The sequence below is a fragment of the Staurois parvus genome, unplaced genomic scaffold (genome assembly GCF_062004578.1).
Source record: "Staurois parvus isolate SC_StPar_1 unplaced genomic scaffold, SC_StPar_1.0 ptg000025l, whole genome shotgun sequence".
In the NCBI taxonomy this organism is placed as follows: domain Eukaryota; kingdom Metazoa; phylum Chordata; class Amphibia; order Anura; family Ranidae; genus Staurois; species Staurois parvus.
In genome coordinates, this window is record NW_028317821.1 from 26,452,219 (window position 1) to 26,471,483 (window position 19,265).

The following is a 19,265-nucleotide window of genomic DNA, read 5'->3' on the forward strand; positions in this document are numbered from 1 at the left end:
AGATTTTTGTCCATATTGACATGTTACTGTTGCTTTTCTACCAGCTCGAACCAGTCTGCCCATTCTCATCTGACCTCTGACATCAAGAAGGCATTTTCGTCCACATAACTGCTGCACACTGGATATTTTCTCTTTTTAGGAACATTCTCTGCAACCCTACTGGTGGTTGTGCATTAAAATCCCAGTAGATCAGCAATTTTTGAAATACTCAAACCAGCCTGTCTGGCACGAACAACCATGCTGCATTCTAGGTCACTTAAATGCCCATTCTGATGCTCGGTTTGAACTTCAGCAATCCGTCTTCACCACGTCTACATGCCTATCTGCATTGTGTCGCTGCCATGTGATTGGCTGATTGGCTATTTGTGTTACCAAGCATTTGAAAAGAAGTACCTAATAAAGTGGCCAGTGAGTGTACATTTCTTCTTTTCAGTCTTGGTGGTAATTTCACAGCTTTAAATTTTACCTAGGTTTGTTTTACATTAGTAACATTTTAGATTTTTTGAAATCAGAGATCTCTCAGATTAGGTTTCTATCTTTAGTCTGAAAATTAGTATCCACTGTAATTAAAGAAATTGAAACTAGCTATCGTATATATGTTCCAAATTAATATATTCTAACAAACAATAAGACAAGAAACAGAGATCAGTGATGACAAGCAGTTTTAGTTAGCCTAAAATAAAAGTTGGATCACAGCCATTATATTTACATTAACTTTACCAGAAGTAGAAGTAGGCATATTGTTTCTTCAATATGTGACAAGCAAAATGAACTTTCTGAAAAAGCAAAGAGAAAAAATTAGATATGTGTGTAGGCAGAAGCTGCTTTTTAAGGACATTGACAGAAAGACAAAAGCTTTCCTCCTGTTAAAGAAAAAAACACATCATAAATTACTATGTAAAACTTTACTATGTAAAACTAATCTGATTTATCCTATAATCTGACAATCCTATTGTACAGCGCTGAGCAAACCCTTTGGCGCTATATAAACTCGTAGTAATAATAATAATAATAATAATTTATGCTAAAATTTGCAGCTAGGGAAGAGCAAGTAGCAAAAAATTCTATCAGTAATTCAGCAAAAGTTAGTCCAATGGACCCTTTCTAGGTAGTTTCCAAACAAAAGCATGAACACTAATATGGTGGCTTAGTCATTTTCTGCTATATTATCCACGGCAAAATGGTTGGGGCGCTATTTCTGGTGTACCTATGGTCTTCCCACTTTGTCCCATAGTAAAATGGTGGAACTGCTATTTCCTGTTTAATTAGATGAGTGTACCACAACTTCAAGTTGTACCAGAGGTTTTCTCTACTCTTTGACCTTTAGTTAAATGGCAGAACCGCAACATCCAGTGTAACAAAATGATGGAGCCATAACTTCCATTTATCTGGTTGATGCGCTTGGAGAGGGCAGATTTGAGAAACTATATAAGAGATTGCGACGTCAACACTTGATTGCTCCTTGATAACGTCCTATTGGACAAAACGCGTTGGTGAGGAGTATCATGTGCTGACGTCACGCCACTGTGCGATCCCAAGTCGGCAGCGGCTTTATATGTAAGCAATCTATGTTTGTTTGAAATGCTTTTATGCCCAATATTTTAATAAATACTACACCACTGGAGATCTGTTTTGCTCCTGGGGAGCTTTATTTATCACAGTCCAGTTTCTGCTGAGAGGCGCTTGTTGATGCAGTTGCTTGGATGACTTTGCATATAAACTGGTGGCTATGAACACAATGTATGAGCACATATGCTGTTGTAATGGCAGCCATAGTTTCCAGTGAGTTTGAAATTCACAGAGAAGAGGTGCTGGACCTATAAACACAATAACTGAAGAGTGACCACATCTGTCAAGGTGGTGGAATCATCATCTCAGGATTTTCTTTATTTTACATGGACTTTAATGTTATATTACATTAATTTTATCACTGTTTATTTACTGTGGGTGTTTTTCTGATCACAGTTTTGTTGCTACACAATTATTTTGGTGGCACTGCACTATTTGATGTTATTTGCTTATTCACATTGTATGGGCCAGTGAACCCATGTGAATGAGCCCTTAGTTTGTAAAATTATTTTTTACAATTTTTAAAAATTATTTTTTTACAATTTATTATTTTTTAAAATTTTTAATTGATTTGTACTATTTTTTTTACAACACTGTTGAGGGGGCTTTGGTGAAATATCAGGGATCTAAACAGACCCCTAACATGTCAACTTTGAGACAGAGAAAGGAATTGAGGATACAGATTCTTGAATTCCTTTCTATGTAGCTTCAGCTGCATTGAACATGAATGAACAGGAGGCTCCTGTTCATGCATAAACTGAAGCATAGTAAACACAGAGGTGTAAATAGAACCTTCAGGGACACAGTGCAAGAACCCTTGAAGGCCTCCCTAACTCCCCCACCATTAGTCCCAGGACCCTCTCTGCTGGTCCCACGGCCCTTCCCACTGGTACCTGGGCCCTTTACTCCTGTTGCAGGGCCCTTTCACATGTTCTGCAGTGGGCCCTCATCCTACCATCATGCCCCCCCCCCACATTGGTAGAAAGCAAGAGATATGTCACCAGCACACCAGGAAACCTCCTCTTGCTGTCCTGCCCTTGTTATTGACAGTGCTGGTCTAGCGTCACTGTCTCCATGGCAGCAGCAGCAGTCTATTAGGACCCAGTGCTGATTACATTATGGGGCTGATGGGTGCATACGGGGTAAGGCTGGCATTATTGGTTGTAGACAGCTGAGCCCCCAGCCAGTCACCAAGTGGTAACACTGCATAACCTTCTATGTTGACATGCTGATCGGGATGTGATCCAGGTGATGCTCCCAGTCAGATATATAGATATATATTTATCTATATATATATATCAACCATATGTTCAGCAGCCACGTGCACTCCTTGCCTATAAGGTGAGGGTGCTGATCAATAAAAATACTAAAGTATTTAATATTAAATCCAATTGGGAAAAAAGGCTATGCAGCAACACCGCTGTTAATCGAACTGTGGGGGCCCAGCTGTCTACAATCAATTGTGAGTGCTCTCCAGCTTATGTGTCCATCAGCCTCATAAAGTAGCCAGCACTGGGTCCTAAAGTGTTGGCGCCGCTACCATGGAGACGGAGACCAGCGCTGTCAATAGCAGGGGCAGGACAGCAACCCTGGTAGTTCCGCCAATGGTGCACAGTGGGAGGTTCCCCCATCCACCTAGAATTTGTAGATATAGGAATTGGAGCATTTTTTATTTTTTTTATTTTTTTTAGTTGAACAGAAATAAAAAAACGATCAATGTATGGGCTGCCTCACTGGAAATGAAAGTTTGTGAAGCTCTTGGAAGAACAGAGAGGTGGGGGGAGACAGATGGGGGAGAGATGGGACAGGTCATTGATCGTAGTATACTGTACTGCTCAGTGCTCATTTAACCAGGGCTGAGGCTGCTAGCTGGTTACTCAGGCAGTGGCATCATTAACATAGCCAGGAATGTGTAGCTGCCTGCTACTATTTTTCATATTTCCTGTTGATATCCCCTCTCTCTCCAGCATGGCTGCAAGTCGGGATAGGAGTGTGGGTGGGCCAGGCAGACAGAGGAGGAACAGGGGCAGGAGGAAGAGGAGCAGCTGGATTCCTCTCTGCTCTCCTGTCCATGAGCAGAGGGGTTGCAGAACGCCAAAGACACTTGGCTCCACTGCAGCCACTGGACATTCACAGACTGATTGTCCTGTCCTACAGACAGGAGAAATCAGTCAGTTTTTTCAAACTGTCCCTTATACAATGGGTGGTCGGGAACACTGCTTGGGCCCCCTCACGATGACGGAACTCCAGGGCTCAGTCACTAGTGCAACTTCTGCAATCCTGGTATTTTCGCCACTATAAACACAGTTGACTATGTTTCAGTTATGAATGGATACAGGAGCTATTGGTATCAATCACTCACTGTGTTCACTCACTAAAGGAAGGGGCCAGTAAATGACATATTTTCCAGCCCCTTCTCCCTCTCTCCATCCTGAACATCCCCCTGTGTACCCACAGTAGATGGCAGAAGAGGGTCGCTTGTAATTTGGAGACATCCTGTAAGCACATAATTCCACTGCATAGCTTGATGTCATCTGCAAACACTGAAGTGGTACTTTGCACAGTCCAATGTGGTGTCACTGACTGTTGATACATTGGACAACAATCGCATAGGGGCAACTGGAGCTGTTGTGAAAACACCATCCACTATGCAGCAAAAAAGTTTGTATAGCGTTCCATTTACAATGTAGAATTGAGCCTACACACTAATTGATAGAAATTTTACAGTCAGTGGCAGGGAACCATGTATAGGAATAGGGTCTTTAAGGTACAGTAACTAGCTAGTTTCAGAGTAGGTGCAGTAAGTAGTCCATTTGCAACATACTTGTGAGCAAGGTGCAGCGTAGTGTGGCAGCGGAGAGAACACACACAGAGGTAGAGTACAGTGAACTGGATAAGGTGCCACATACATGAAATATGGATAATATTTTGGATTTTGTATAATATTTTATAAAACCTTTTTGTGGGATAGTAGATCATGATAAAGATTAGCAGGTGACATTGAATTAGTCATATAAAGTCATATATTAGAAAATAAATAATTGTACATATTCACTTTAAAAATATGCTTAATATATATATATATACACTACTGTATAGTTACATAGTTAGTCTAGCTGAAAAAAAGACAAAAGTCCATCCAGTTCAACCATTAAAAAAAAAAAAAGTTATAATCCTATACCCACAGTTGATCCAGAGGAAGGCAAAAAACCCAGCAAAGCGTGATCCAATTTGCTCCTGCAGGGGGAAAAAATTCCTTCCTGGTCCTCCAAGAGGCAATCGGCTATTCCCTGGATCAACTTTACCTATAAATGTTAATATTCAGTTATATTCTGTGTATCTAAGAAAGAATCCAGGCCTTTTTTTAAAGCAATCCACTGAGCTGGCCAGAACCAACTCATGAGGGAGTCTATTCCACATTTTCACATCTCTCACTGTGAAGAAACCTTTCCGTGTTTGGAGATTAAATTTCTTTTCATGCAGACATAAAGAGTGCCTTCTTGTCCTCTGTGATGACCTCAGGGTGAATACACTGAGTTCACTATATGAACCACTGATGTATTTATACATGTTGATCATATCCCCCTTAATCTCCTCTTCTCGAGAGAATAAATTCAGTTCCTCTAATCTTTCCTCATAGCTGAGCTCCTCCATGCCTCTTATCAGTTTGGTTGCCCTTCTCTGCACTTTCTCCAGTTCCCCAATGTTCTTTTTATGAATTGATGCCCAATACTGAACTGCATATTCCATATGAGGTATTACTAATGATTTGTACAGGGGTAATATGATATCTCTCTCTCTGGAGTCTATACCTCTTTTAATACAAGAGAGGATTTTGCTCACTTTAGAAACTGCATATATATGGTATATAGTATAATATATAGCTTAATATTTATACATATTCAAATGTATTTCCATTAGCAATCTTATAACCCAGAGCATGATTTATTTGAAGCCTAGTATACTGATTTGCATCTTCCTTGGCTGCATTTTAAAGTAAATGTTAACCACATCGCAGCCTCAGCAATTATCTTGCCAGCTCTGCGTGTGCCAAGCAAATTAAATGTTACTTTTAAAATTATTTATAAAAAGTATCCACTCTCTGTAAAAATTGAGGGTCATTGTTACAAACTGTTTTTTTTCATCCCAAGTTTGCTTAAAAATAATTATTTTTAATCAAATATTCAAGATAAAAATAAATAATTAAAATTTTGCATAAAAGCTGGTGGGTAAAGAGAACAAATCACAGACATTCCCAAATCAAATTCAAAAGTTTCATGTACATACCTGCAGCAGCTCTCCTAGTCCCTGGTATGCTCATACACTGGACCTTTTTTAATAGGCAAGCATCAGCAATTTCTAGAAGTGGTGGACCAAGCCCACCCCTCCTGTCTATGCCAACTTGTCTCCTTCCTATTAGCAAAGGAGTCATTCCATCATAATTGTGGACCAATAGGAATGTGCTTATTCCTGCTAGCAGCTCTCTTTTGTTAAAGTCACTCTAAGGTTTGACACACTATAAATATGGATGCTAATATCTAATAATGCTAATATAAATAATCCCTTATGAAACTTGGAAAAACATAAAGATATTTTTTTTTATTATAATATAATATTGATATTATTCATATACAGTAGCCCTCTTTATTAATAATATATGGCTCTCTAGAATGCGGCTACATAACAAGGAAGGTTTGTGCAGGTACAAGTACATGACAAAAAATGTTCTAAAGACAAAACATGAACAATAAAAGACGGGCCCAGTCAATATTTCTTTACAATCTTTAGGAATAAGGATTAGAAAAGAGGGATGAGCAGAACTGAAAATTTCTGTTTTTGTTAAATGTATTAAGTCATTCGGAATGGAGAAGTGAATGAAGCTTTTGTGTTTTTTAAGGGTGCAATGGACTTTAAACAAAAGGGTTCAATGGGCTAGAACAAAAAATAGTATTTCTTTCTAGGTGCACATTGGCTTTGTTGACAAGACTATACCTTCAATTAACTCTAGTAGAAACAAGAATTAAAGCCCAAACCCAGCATCAGTTAATGCAATAACCTGCACTCCCAGGGTGTCAGGGCTTTGCCCCCCCCCTTTCTCTAATAAGAGAGAGCTGGCCCCAGCTCATTATATGCAACCGCTTTCTGTAGTATTCTTCTGCCCTTTGTGGGAGGAAGAAAAAGGTGAAGTGGACCCGTGATATTATTGGACCCAGCCAGAGACAAAATGCAGGTATTTTGATTTTATTTGTTTTGTTTTTAAAGCTGCACTAGTGATCGTATGGTGAGGAGAAGGCAAAAGGAACAGAAATTCTGGATTTAGTCTTTAAGGCAAAGACATTGCTCTTTTTACATAATGAGCCTAAAAATAGCATGCTGCCTAACAGTGTTGGGAGAATTAAAATAATTCTTTTTTGTTGATTGCTGCTATTTTTAATATTAAACACAATTGCAAGAAACAGGGCAAGTTCGTGACAAAATATTGATGTGTTACATATTTAGTAATGTGTGGGCTGCAGCGAAATGGTTCATATTGTCTCATTACAGAAAGAAATGCTGTTTCACCATGGCACTATAACAGTGTTGTCGTCTGTTTGATATGTTGATTATAATGTGAGGCTGTACAGCATGACCAGCGCACCAGGTGTTCTTCCTCATAAATCTAGATCAGTTGTTTTTAAATAATAGTCATTTTAATTGGCATGTGATATGTATAAAGTTGATTTACCTTGGCTGTTGAAAATAAAAGGATCTGATGCATGTAAGCTTCTTAGGACTTTCCACATAAGTCCCTTATTTTTGATAATTCAGTATTGTTTGTGCACACATTTTAGTGCAAATTTTGTGGTCAAAAGTTTATTCAAAAAAATTTGGTACTGTTTCCTAAGAAATGTAGTGCTGTTTCCTAAGAAACTTGGTACTGTTGCTAAGAAAATTGGTACTGTTTCCTAAGAAATTTGGTGCTGTTTCCTAAGAAAATTAGTGCTGTTTCCTAAGAAAATTGGTACTGTTTCCTAAGAAATTTGGTGCGGTTTCCTAAGAAAATTGGTACTGTTTCCTAAGAAATTTGGTGCTATTTCCTAAGAAAATTGGTGCTGTTTCCTAAGAAATTTGGTGCTATTTCCTAAGAAAATTGGTACTGTTTCCTAAGAAATTTGGTGCTATTTCCTAAGAAAATTGGTGCTGTTTCCTAAGAAATTTGGTGCTATTTCCTAAGAAAATTGGTACTGTTTCCTAAGAAATTTGGTGCTATTTCCTAAGAAAATTGGTACTGTTTCCTAAGAAATTTGGTGCTATTTCCTAAGAAAATTGGTGCTGTTTCCTAAGAAAATTGGTACTGTTTCCTAAGAAATTTGGTGTGGTTTCCTAAGAAAATTGGTACTGTTTCATAAGAAATTTGGTGCTGTTTCCTGGCAGTGTGCTGAGTAAGATTGCCTGAAATGACTCAGATTCTTACAGAGGAATAGTGTGTTGAATCTTCATAGTATGACAAGATTAACTCTTACGCAGTGTTCTGATGGAAATGCTCATATCAAACAGGGAAAATATCTGAGGCTACTGGAGATATATGCACGCAAGAGAAGGCATGATTACATTAGTATTTATTTGTGAAGGTCTTCAAAAAAGGAACTATTGGTTATCCCCACTGCACAATGGCAGATGTTGTAAGGTGTGCTGCCTTTAATAAGTGCATCTCATAAACCTTTTAAAATAGAAAGAAAAACAGGTATATTATACTTATCTCAATGTACATGTGTTTTTTTTTACTGTTTTATATCTTGGTGGGTGAGGAGGTATGGAATTTCATTAACACTCATTCATAGGGATAGGTGAATTGGGCAAAGTTCAATTTACTGGAAGTTCTGTGGACCCAGCGGGAACTCTGAGAACACTGAATGTCTATTGAAGTCTAAGGAAGGTGAATCTTGTAATATCTTCTGATCCTTTTCATGGCTAATTTGTAAGCTTTTGTTAAAAAAAATGGTATGGATATCAGAATATTATCATGGGGTACTTATACTAATGCAAGAACAAGCAGAAAAAAAAATACAGTTTACCTGGGAGAGGGTCTTTTATGCAGCTTAAAGGGCAGCTTAAATATACACAAATTTTTTAAATATGCTTGGCAGATGCCTTAAAGCTGCATGTTGAGTTAAAAACAATTTAAGGCTTTAAAATTGGCATTGGTAAAAAAGAAACAAAGTGAAACCCCCCTAAGAACATCATGGAGCCTCCAGGTATGCAGCCTGGATGGCCAGAAAAGGGAGAGCAATGAGCATGCAAATCCCTTCCTCAAAACCATACATTCCACATTGGCAGGGTATCTAAAGGGGTGAGGGCCTCATCCCCAAATTGGTGATAGGTCATTTGGTCATGGGTATTTATTATTGAAGCTGGATTTACATCTCTGAAGGACATGTTTGATTGTTGGATTTACATCAAGGGACATTCTTTACTTTGTTTTTTAACAAATGCTTTTATCCCAGTATGCATTTTCTTTTATCTTTTTAGGAGAATGAGTAATAAGGGGTACTAATGAACCCCATGCACATTTCCCTGTCTGGGTAAGGCAGATACCTGGGGCCACACACTAAAAGGGGCTTTCTAATTCTAATTAATCCCCCTCTGTTAACCTTCACAACCTCTTGAGTACCAGATGTGGGAATGAGGCTTTTTTCCCCTTATCATGGGGACAAAGTCCCTTGCAAGGTACCGTCTCAGTGTTGATAGGCCTGTGGCCTGCTCTGTGGTTCAGGAGTGGAGACTCATTGCCCTCCCTTTCCTGCATGCCTGAATTTTAGGGAAAACTCCAGCCTTAATTTTTCTTTTCTGTTAAATGTGTAGTGGCCCTTTAATTTAAAAAAAATGACGTGGGGTTGCCATTAAAATTATTTTCAGATCCTTATTTAAGCATGAAGCCTGGGTAGCCAGGAAAAAGAGTGCAGATAGCGTGCAGTGTCCACTCCTTGAACTGTACCAGACCACATGCCTGTCAGCATTAGGAGGGTAACTGTTTAAGAGGGTCTGAAAAGCCTCTCCCCTTAGGCTGCTTTCACAGTGATCCGTTTTTCTTCCTCTTTTACGTTAAAAAAGCGGAAGAGAAATGTGTGACCATGTATTCCTATAGAACTCTTCACACTGATCCAATGAGGGTTTGGTGCATTTTTTAAAAATCCTGCTTGCTCAATTTTTAATGTAGGTTTGGTGCAAAATGTACCAAAACACACCTCCCCATTGAAATCAATGGAAAATGCAGCAAAATGTACAAAAAAATGCACCATTAAAAAACTCACAGCAAACACGACAAAAACACAGTAAAAACACATATGCATTTTTGCCATAGATCAGTTTGAAAGTAGCCTTACATGCCACTTTGTCGCTATGTTGAGTGGACTAGGGCATCTTCTCAACATTATTAGTACCCCTTAGTACCCCGTATTGCTCATTCCTAAAAGTATTAAAGCAATACTAAAGGTTCATTTAAAAAAAAAAAAATAACAAACATGTCTATACTTACCTGCTCTGAGTAGTGGTTTTGCACAGAGCAGTCTTTATCCTCCTCTTCTCAGGTTCCTCACAGGCTATCATGGCTCCTGCTTTCTGTCAGGTGCCCCCATAGCAAGCAATAAGGAGTGAGAGTCCCCGGAGAACCAAGGCTCTTGTGGACATCGCTGGATCGGTATGGGGCTCAGGTAAGTGTCAGGGGGGGCTGGAGGGCTGCTACACACAGATTTTTTACCTTCATGCATAGAGGGCATGAAGGTAAAACAACCTGAGCCTTTACAACCACTTAAAAAAAAGTTTCAGTATGTATACCATAGTTTGTAGATGCTATATCTTTCACCAATCAATGTACACATATAGGGATTTTTTACCAAAGACATGTAGCAAAATACATTTTGGCCTAAATTTATGAAAAAAAAATTCTCTTTTTTCCTTTATATAATAAAAAATAAAAAAAACAGTGGTGATCAACTACCACCAAAAGAAAGCTCTATTTGTGTTAAAACTTTAATTTGCATGACCACACAAATGCCAGTTAAAATAGTGCAGTGCTAAATAGCAAAAAAAATAGCCTGGTGATGAATGGGGTAAAAGTGGATAAGGTATGGCATATTGGAAGTGTAAATATCATATAGAAGAACCCGTAATATCTAGCTAACTGGCTATCATTACCACAAAACAGTGTGGTATTATGGCAGCATGGTATTGTATTGTGATATTAAATAGTGTGGCAATATGGTGGCAGTGTGGTATTTTCCAGGGTACCATTAGTTCGCCCAATGCACTTTTTGGGATAGGGGTTGGCTGTTTTAAATAAAATATAGGAGTAATTTCTTCTGCACTAACAAGCATCACAACAAGAGATTTCATCCTCGTAACACAGGTGAAATTCGCAGCATTTATGTCTTTACAAAACTCACAAGAGTCCTAGTTTTAGCCTTCCAAATTGATGTTTTCTTCCCAAGAAGAATATTCTTGGCACTAAGATGTTTCAATCTTTAAACACTTCCTTGCCTAGAGCTAAGAGATGATTTGCAATGAATATTTAAAGACTTGTTTTGGGTTGTCAGAAAATAATATTTACGGACGTGACATTTTAGACAGATGCTCTGAGATTTCACTTGTTCCTCATGTCCCAGTAATTAACATACTCAATTTGCAACTTGGTGATGTGCTGACCTTTGCTATAGAATGGGCTGGTGAGACAGGCATAGAAGCAAAAATGCCTTGAGCTTGACACTGCTATTATGCTCTACTACTGGTCTGTCTCACCCATTATGACAGCTCTTTTCAGTACAAGGAATTCTAATGATATCTACATTCAAAATCATGAAGATCTGACACACTTTACCTTTAATGGAAGAGTTCAAGTAAATTTGCAGAGAGAGTAGGCAGCTACACAAAGATAAGCTGCACATTCCATATAACATGCCTTTTTGTATTCTGTGTTAACCAGATTTTCTGGTGCTTAAAGCTAGATTACATAATCACTTAACTGTGGCCAATGCCACTTTGCCCTAAATGGGTAGGCGAGTGTCTCTTTAAAGAACTGTGTATAAACCCAATCATTTAAATCTCTTATAAGCCTTAACATTTAATATAATGTGATACCTTGTCCTTTTTTTGCCTACCAATTGTGCTCCTACATTGTTAGACATATTTTCAGTAGGGACTACAAGTGGTCTTCTCATGACATTATGGAGCCATGGTCTACTGTTGAATGCTATAACAGATCTGCATCACTCCAAGCCCGCAGTATCAGTCTCCCAGCTTTACACTCTGCACTCAGGTGCTGGCAGAGACATAACAGATCTCATTCTATGGTTACAAAAGAATTCCAGGAATGTTTTCCCATGCAGCTGAGCTGTGCCCACACTGCAGGGGTTAGCTGCTCTTTTTTGTCTAGGGGTGAGGAGAGCAGAGATATACTTACCTAATTCAGCGGTCCTCCACATACAAGACCAGTCCCTGATAGTACTGCCCCTTCCCCCCTCAAACTAGTAGTCCGTTCCTGACATCATCATGCTCATAGACTGGCTCTGGACATGTGGATGGCAGAAACAGTCCACCGCTGGATGTGGAGGTGCACTGTTTTCCAGAGGATCGAAGGATCAGATAAGTATAATCTTTCTGGTCATTAGCCCATGCAGTGTGGGCACAGCCCCACTGCATGGGAAAAAATAAAAATTTCTGCTTTCAGCCCAATGTGGGTGAAACATGTCAGAGGAGCATGACCAATGGATGGGGATGTGAGCTGAAGCCTTTCTTTCATTCACTTCATGCCGAAGTTTAAAACAGTGTGTGGCGGTACTTCTATGTTATAGCATGATCTACTGTTTTCAACATCATAGAACCCAGCATGAGAAATGCCATGCATTCAGAGCTGGAGTGGATTCATGTAGACAGAAAGTGGCTGAAAAGAAGCTGCAGCAGATCAACAGAACTGAGATTGTGACATCATGGACCCTCCTATCCAACGTGTTAAATCAGGGAACACTCTGTATTCATTTAAAAAAAAAAACCCAAGGTGTTCTGTGTATGGCAACAGTGCGCTTAGAGAAAGGCGCTTGGGACAGGACCAGGAAAATTGCAACTATCACTGTAGTAGCGCCAACTTCTTCAGTGATTGTCAGATTCCCCAGCTGTCTATCAGGTATGAGATATGCATACTTATATTGGTCCAAGCTAGACACCATAATAAAAATTAAAACTAGAGTTTAGCATTAAAAAAATGACAACTGATTAAGAGACACAGTGCATTAGCAAACCAAATGCCATTAAATTATAGTTTACATCTACAGTACTTTAAGGTTACTGAAAAACTGTTATTCAGCACTGACATATATCAACAAAAGTGGTGCAAGACTCTTCAACATAACCTTTTTACAGCACTCATATACCAATTCGCCTGTTGAACAATAGGAATAAGCAAATCTTTCTGGGTCCATCAGTTTCATGAAACATCCTCAAAATTCAGAAAATCAAACCTTGAACCTCTGAGCCCTACTGATGTCTATTAAGTTCAAAGAAATGTCACTGCTTCGAGGACATATACCAATGTCAGTATTGAAAAGAAATGGAGAGGGCCTTTTTATGCAGTTTTCAAAATATACAATATACCATAACTGGCCAAGAAATTCAGACTAGGATAAATTTAGTCAAATGACAGATAACCAGAATGTATTTTGGCTGTTCAACTAGATTACTAGGAGGAAACCCCTGAAAATACAATGAAAACATTTATATAGTGCGTTGGATCATAAACCGCAAGTACACTCAGCAGAATCAAATGTCACATACACATCAGTCTTTACTGCCATTTGTCATTTTGATACACTGTGTTGTGGTATGTTGTTTTTATTTTACAAGAAGGCCTCATTTTTTTTCTCCTGACAGTTCACACTGCAAGTTCCAACCCAACATGTGCACACAAAGAGTATATGAATAAAGAACATGAATTTCCTTAATACACACCATTATATAATTCTATTGAGTGAGAAGCACTCATTGAACAATTTAGTCATTCTGCTGTGAATATGATTATACATGCCTCATGATTTCTCTTATTGTTTATCACAATGGAAAAAGTACTGCACAATGGTTAACAAAAAAATAAAGCAGAGAGACAAACACAGTAATCAATTTAAAATATGTCAAACAATGTTTAACACTGGATGATGGTGCACTCATGAGTATTATGTTTCATTAATTAAGAATATAAAAGGAGAAAAAAGCATAACGCTATCATTTAAAGAGAATCTATAACGGCTATTTAATTTTTTTAGGTGTACATGTTTCGAAGCTGATTCTGTCCAGCCCTGAGCGGGATGCCCTGAGCACTGCCACAGCAGTGTGAAGTGAGCAAAGGTCTGTAATGGCATTGCACCATTTTACAAAGACTTCAAGAGTTGGGGGTGGAATAGAGGATAGGCCATGCCGATGTTGAGCAGAAGAGGTTGCAAACCTGGATGGTTCAAGGAGAGAGGCTACAGATGTGCAGAAAGGGTTGAACCTTGAACTTATGCTGTTTACTGCTCATAGTCAGTAGTTGCCCCCCACTCTTAAAATGTTATTTCCTGATGGTATCAAGAATATAGCTGATTTTGTATATCTACAATCTGATGTGTGCCATTGCGCACTACTATTAGATTTTAGCTGGCATTTACCTTATATCAGGCATGTCCAAAGTCCGGCCCGCGGGCCATTTACGGCCTGGGGGTCGGTTTAATACGGCCCTCCAACAGCCCTCCCTGCTCTGTGTAATGTGGCCCTCCCTTCTATGGCAGACAGTCTTCTGCTTGAGAGCAGAGGGCAGTGCGCATGCCTGACTGCGGCGCGTTCTCCCTGGTCTGTGTAAATGCGACTGTCGCACGGCTCTCCCTTCTGTGGCAGACAGTCTTCTGCTTGAGAGCAGTGCGCATGCGTGACTGCGCCGCGCTGGGAGCTACAGAGGGTGGTGACGTCAGGGCCAGGCTTCCAGCTTGAAGTGTGTTTCTCTTCCCCTCCCGGCTGCCGAGCAGAGACTTCAGCTCCAGCTACCTTTTTCATCCTTCACATTAGTGCAGATACCGTATTTTCCGGCGTATAAGACGACTTTTCAACCCCTGAAAATCTTCTGAAAAGTCGGGGGTCGTCTTATACGCCGGTGCGAGCCGGTGTCAGGGCGGCACTTTTTCGAGGGGCGGCGCGGCGCCGCCCCCCCTCCTCCTCCAACGGACACTAAGTACAGGGGTGGGCAGAGGGGCTGCTGTACCTTACCTGGCTCCGGTCCCACGACAATCCGGTCCAGGAAGCGCGGCTGCTCCTTCTTTCAGTTCGGCCGCTCGATGGTCACGCGGCCGCTCGGCTCCGCCTCCTCACCGGTGATTGGGCGCCAGCACTGGAAAGGCACACAGGCGACCAATCACCGGGGAGGAGGCGGAGCCGAGCGACCCCGCAAAAATCGAGCGGCCGAACTGGAAGAAGGAGCAGCCGCTCCTCTCCCCCACTGACACTAACGATGGGGCACTATTCCTCCTCCACACTGACACCAATGATGAGGCACTGTTCCTCCCCCACTGACACCAACGATGAGGCACTGTCTCTCCTCCACTGACACCAACGATGAGGCACTGTTCTCCCCACTGATACCAATGATGGGGCACTATTCCTCCTCCCCACTGACACCAATGATGGGGCACTATTCTCCCCACTGATACCAATGATGGGGCACTATTCTCCTCACTGACACCAATGATGGGGCACTATTCTCCCCACTGATACCAATGATGGGGCGCAATTCCTCCCACTGACACCAATGATGGGGCGCAATTCCTCCCACTGACACCAATGATGGGGTGCAATTCCTGCCACATACCAATGATGGGGCACTATTCCTCCCACTGACACCAATGATGGGGTGCTATTCCTCCCACTGACACCAATGATGGGGTGCTTTTCCTCCCACTGATACCAATGATGGGGTGCTATTCCTCCCACTGATACCAATGATGGGGCACTATTCCTCCCACTGTTACCAATGATGGGCCGCTATTCCTCCCACTGACACCAATGATGGAGCACTATTCCTCCCACTGACACTAATGATGGGACACTATTCCTCCCACTGATACCAATGTTGGGGCATGATTCTTCCCACTGACACCAATGATGGGGCACTATTCCTCCCACTGACTAATGACGGGGCACTATTCCTCCCACTGACTAATGATGGGGCACTATTCCTCACACACTGACACTAATGATGGGGCACCATCATTGGTGTCAGTGGGAGGAATAGTGTCCCATCATTGGTATCAGTGGGAGGAATAGTGCCCCATCATTGGTGTCAGTGGATGAAATAGTGCCCCATCGTTGGTGTCAGTAGGAGGAGTAGTGCCTCATCATTGGTGTCAGTGGGAGGAATAGCACCCCATCATTGGAATACCATACTGAAATACCATACCATATTGAAATCAAATCTGATGTTTTTTCATTTTTATTTGGTGTGTGTTGGAAGAGGGGTAGTCTTATACGGCGAGTATAGCTCAAACCCTATATTTTAACAGGAAAAGTAGGGGGTCGTCTTATATGCCCAGTCGTCTTATACGCCGGAAAATACGGTAAGTTTTTTTAAAATTAATTTTCAATACATTGTGAAAACTCAGCTGTCAGTTGATCTTAATGTTATGAAATGAAAAGTATGTCGTTTGCAATTAACTTGGCATAAAATAATTTATTTGCATTTAATTGTAATGGTTCAAAAAATGTTCGGCCTCCACCATGTTCACTTCATCCAATCTGGCCCTCTTTGAAAAAAGTTTGGACACCCCTGCCTTATATGATCCGTTCTGCTTGCCATATGAATTGCCTCTTGGGTGTACATTCTACTGATCAACTGCCTTGCTATTAGGACTCCCTGAATCATCACGCTTCTGCTGTCTGTTGGGCTGTCTGAGGGTTCACTGCCTCACTGCTTGTGCATCCAGTGTTCTCATAATCACAATGTTTTGCCACAGTTTTTTTAGCTCTTGGAAGACATGCTGCTTTTGCTGTGATATATTTTGATAGCACAGCTTGGAGGAAGCAGTTACAAGTAACAAACCACACTTCAGGATGTGCTTGGTGTCTGCACCAGCCACTGCATTGAGTGGTTGAGCCTTAGGGTGACCATAGACAGGTAGGTTTCACCAGAAAATGATGATTTGAGAGATATCTGCCTATACTCCAATAATTCCCAGGACAACATGTGTCATGCCTTTAGCAATTTGTTCTTTGTTAATTAGGCATTATTAGTATGCCTTATCAGTTTGTAATTCTCTGTTCATTGTGTAACTGCTCCATCTAGTGGCTGTTTGTATACACTGCATCTTTTCACAGTAGAAGTTTGACCCATTTCAGCTTCCATAGCTTGTAGCCTATTAACTCTGATTACATCATCAGCCCTGCTTATAGCAGCCATTTCCTCATCACAGACTCCATTCCTGTGGTATGCTGGTAGGATCCAGCCCTCACATTCAGGTTCACAATAGCATCGTCGGTACGTCTACACACATGTCTATATCTTATGCATCTGTGTTTTATGTAACCTACATGTCTTACATGTGTTTATATGTGCATTGCCTTACTGTAATGTATAATATGCTTTGTCACATGGCAGACAGTGTTACTAAGCGCCTTATTTTCTGTTCCTCAGTTTCACCTCTTATATCTTTGCAATAAAGACAAAGTTGGACGTTGCTTCTTTGTCAACTCATTGCCGAGAAAGGTTTAGCTGTCTGTCAAGCTATGTACCTTCACACATAAGGAGGACAGAACAGTGAAACGACGGCTTCTTACAAGCTGGATACGAGGACTGCGACTCCTGAAGTCCTGACTGCAGTGAAACGACGGCTTCTTACAAGCTGGATACGAGGACTGCGACTCCTGAAGTCCTGACTGCAGTGAAACGACGGCTTCTCACAAGCTGGATAGGAGGAACTACGCAGCATCGCCACCCGCAGCGGTTACAAGTGTGCTAACCCGTTCACAGCATCATCATGTCAGCAAGGGAATCCGGACAGTTCGAGACAAGGTCTCGCATCTCAGTTAACTCCAGAGGCTCAGGGAGATCTTTCAGCAGCTCCACCGTCGCCATTGCCCGCGCGAAGGCCGAAGCCGCCAAAACCCGCGCGACATTTGCCGAACAAGAAAGACAATTAAAAATAGAGAAAGCATGCACGGAAGCAGCTCTAGAAAAGCTAACTGTGGAAAAAGAAGCTGCAGCTGCTGTAGCAGAAGCAGAGGCTTTAGAGGAAGCAGCAAACTTCACAAGCGATAGACTCAGCTACATAAGTAGGCCCGAACCCAGTCTTCACAATAACTCGCAACGCACTTCAGAGTACGTACTGCAACATGCTAAGTCAGAAGACGGCCTAAATCCAGGTCCAAGAGCGACATCAACCCCTGCTAAGGAGCTCCAACAGACTCCAGTCATACAACAAGCGACCTCAGTTAACCAAAGACCCTGCATGGAACAAGTCGACGGTTCCATAGGACATCAACCCTCAATGCAACCTGCATTCAAACCCACAAATGATCGCAGTATGGTCAAACCCTTTAAGGAAGAACAAGTAGATGGTGCCTATTACAGCAACAATCTGTCAAACAGAGATACAGGTATGTCAGATTTTCTAAAATTCTTTGCCCGACGTGAGTTAATAACCAAGGGACTCTCCAAGTTTAATGACAGACCTGAAAGCTATAGGTCATGGCGATCATCATTCAGGAATAATATCAGAGATCTGGATCTGTCTGCATGTGAAGAAGTAGATCTTCTTGTCAAGTGGCTAGGAAATGAGTCGACAGAGCATGCAAGGCGGATTAGAGACATTAATATTAACTACCCAATCAGAGGGTTAAACATGATATGGGAGAGACTTGAGGAGTGTTACGGCTCACCAGAAGCTAAGAGAACTGAGTGATCTGTTAACAGAGCTACAAGTTGCCAAAACTGAAGGAGACTTACAAGGTCTGGCATTCTTAGATACTGCACGTGGTGTAAACCCCATAGTACAAAAATTACCGTACAACCTGCAAGAGAAGTGGATTGCTCAAGGCTCCAGGTACAAGCAACAGTACGATGTCTCGTTCCCTCCATTCTCTTTCTTTATGGACTTCGTGCACCAACAAGCAAAAACTAGGAATGATCCCAGCTTTAACTTCTCGATGTTTGACACCGCTTACCCCAAATCAGGTAAACCTATCTCACTTCGTAACATGAAAGGTACACCGGTTGCAGTACACAAAACCAGTGTGTCTCTTAAAGACTCCTCAAACAAAACCTACAGTACTACAGAGTCTGAGACGATCTCCACAAAGGACCCATGCAGAGAATGTCCTCTACATAAGAAACCACACTCATTGTTGAAATGCAGAGGATTTAGAGGAAAACTTCTCAGGGATCGCAGAACTTTCCTCAAGGAAAACCACATTTGCTACAGGTGTTGTGCCTCAACCTCTCATCTTGCAAAGGACTGCACAGCGAACATCAAATGCTCGGAATGCAACAGTGAAGCGCACAATACAGCTTTACACCCTGGGCCAGCCCCATGGACTCTCACACCCCCAGACCAGGCTGTAGAGCACGGCGGGGAGGAGGGAGACACAGTACCTCCTGAAGTGACACCCCAGTGCACCCAAGTCTGTGGAGAAGGTCTTAGTAACAAATCTTGCTC